The following is a 3,126-nucleotide window of genomic DNA, read 5'->3' on the forward strand; positions in this document are numbered from 1 at the left end:
GTTGTATGCGGGGTACTATGGTCGTAAGCCGCCAACTCATGACTAACAATGTTCTGATAACGGTAGAGTGAATAAAAGAAATCTCCCTAGTAGCGAGACCAGCTATCTTGCGAATCTGGCTCTACTAGTGCATGATGAACTATGTAAGCATGCCCACTGCCTCCATGCTATCCATCTCAACCACGATCGGTAGCTTCCTCCGATATAAGTCCAACTCTAGGACTTCTCTACGCGCCACTAGCTCCATCTCGAGAACATTATCACTTGCGCGGAGCTCCCTATATGCGCTATAGACGATCTCACTTTTGTCATTTCACAGGATTATGCCACCACCCGTCGCGTCGGTGGCTGCGATGTAGCTCCCATTCGTGTTCAACTTTGCCCAGCCCGGCACAGGGGGGCATCTCGCGTTCGCCTTGGTCTTCATGCGCACTTGGGCGCATTGTGCTGAGGTAATGTCCATCATCTTTCCCTTCTATAGATCACCTGTGGGATGTTGATGTATGCACAATAGTGAGTTGATGAACCCATGAAAAAAGCGCCTAGAAGCTTTGGTAGGGGGTGGCGGCTTGGCATGTGTGATCCCGTTGTGGACATGCCATATTCGCCACATGGTCATGAGCACCACCAGTCTTGTCGTATCATCCAAGGGGTCCAACAGTGAGAAGACCCACTCTGGGCCTGTATTGTGGATGGACTCCACCTTGGGAATGTTCCAGTATAAAGCCATGTCGCGCCAGATCTCCCATGCCAAGGGGCTGAAGCTTGAGATCTGTGTTGGGTTTTCCGTGAAGAGGAACGGGTTATCGCAACACAATGCGAGTAAGTATTTCCCTTGACTAAGAAACCAAGTTTTACTGAACCAATAGGAATATCAATCCTCAACCGTTTTCAGCGACTGCACACAAAAGAGCAAACAACTTGCACCCAACACGGGCAAGAGAGTTGTCAATCCCCTTGATCTCGTTATTTGCAAGTGCATAAGGTGTGTAAATAATGATAGATAGTTGTGACTTGCAAAATAAAATAAAAGACAAATCATAACAGTGAGGAAATTATATGTTTTCTGAATAAATAAGTGAATAGACCCGGGGCCATAGTGTTCTCTAGTGGAATCTCTCATGAAAGCAACATACAGTGGGTAAAGAAATAACTCTTGGGCAATTGATAGAACAACAGACAGTTATGCGATTTTCACGGCAATGATCATGTGTATATAGGCATCACGTCGATAAGCAAATAGGACGACTCCTGCTTGCACCTACTACTATTACTCGACCCATCGATCGCTATCCAACATGCATCTAGAGTATTAAGTAAAACAGAGTAATGCTTGGAAAACGATGACATGATATAGACAAAGTAAACTCAATTAAAATTAATATAAACTCATCGTTTTATCCTTAGTGGAAGCAACACAAATACACATCGTGTCCCCTTTCTGTCACTGGGATATAGAAACACACAAGGTTGAACCCACTACAATGCACATCTACCACTGAAGAAAGTTCAACCTACTTGGCCAAAGCAATCCAATAGATCGGATAGATTTACGAAGCTATGATGATCATGCAAATAAGAATCATAAATGTCGGAGAAGATTCAAATACTTTTCAAGAATAATCTGAACATAAACCCACAATTCATCGGATCCCAACAAACGCACCACACAAAAGAATTACATCGGATAGATCAAAGCAAAGATGAGACGATAATCGTATTTAAGATCAAGAGAGAGAGAGAGATACTAACTACCGGCCTGCGGGTTTGTGGTGAAATACTCACACATCATCACGAGGGCACCAAGTTGATGAAGGGGCCCTCCATGATCGATCCCCCTCTAGCAAAGTGCCGGAACGGAGCTCTAGATGGGGTCATCATGGAACAGAGACTTCCGATGGCGTAAAAAGTGTTTGGTCGATATACTTAGGGTTTATGGAATATATGAGAATTTATAAGCCAGAGAACGAGGCAAGAGGGGCCATAGGGAGGCAACAAGGCATCAGGGCATGCTCACCCTCCTAGTCGCGGCCTGTTGCCTTATGGGATTCTCATGGGGATTCAGGTATCCTCCCAAAGCTTCCAAGTCTTCTTTTGGTCTAGAAAAAAATGTCAAAAAAGTTTTGTGGCAATTCGTCTTCGTTTGGTACTAAAAGCCTAAAAAACAAATAAAAATAGAAAACAACAACTAGCACTAGGCACTGGGTAAATAGGTCATTGCTCAAAAATAATATGAATTGCTGCATTATGACCCAAAAAGTATCTTAAGATGATCATATAACAGCATGGAACAATAAAAATTATAAATACATTGGAGACGTATCAAGCATCCCCAAGCTTAATTCCTGCTCGTCCTCGAGTAGGTAAATGACAAAAATAGAATTTTTTATGTGACATGATATCCATATGTAATCTTTTGCATGTATGCTTATTAAGGAACGATGAAATTAACAAACATCAATATAGTAATAATTATAAACACAAGCAGCAAAATCATCAATATTTCAAAGTATACGATCTCAAAATAATGTCTACCCCCATAATCTTTCATATTAACAAAGCATGGCCACGTCTTCACCACATTAATACAAATGTTAAGCACCAAGTTGTCCAAGTTAGGCACTTGGATGTAATTTTTCAAAGTGAATCAATTATTTTATTATTCATGCAATTAATACATGAGCGTGACCAATGGACATAGCATATGGTGGAATATAATATGGTGGTAGATATCAAAGGGGTAAAAGTGGAGAAGATAGTCTCATAACAACTAGGCATACCAATGGGCTTTGGTTATGCCCATCAGTAGATGTTGATGCAAGGATGTGACAGCCCGATGCCGACGTTCCAGAGGATTCCCTTTTTCTTTCAGTTTCCGTCGTGTGTCTATTTTTATTTGTCGCGTCTTCATCGCATCATGCACATCATCTGCATTGCATCGGCATCTCCGCTGCCGTCAGTTTTCAAAACTTGCATCCGTTAGTAGTTGCCGGTTCTCGACGTTGCCCGTTTTGAGTTCGACTGCACTCGCACGCGCCCGCGGCATCGTTCGAAACCCTCTTTTAAAAGTGTGCGTAAAACTTACTCTGATCGGGGTGAAACTTGGCATGCGGTCATAATTAGTTA

This window comes from Hordeum vulgare, chromosome 5H (assembly GCF_904849725.1).
Source record: "Hordeum vulgare subsp. vulgare chromosome 5H, MorexV3_pseudomolecules_assembly, whole genome shotgun sequence".
Lineage (NCBI taxonomy): Eukaryota > Viridiplantae > Streptophyta > Magnoliopsida > Poales > Poaceae > Hordeum > Hordeum vulgare.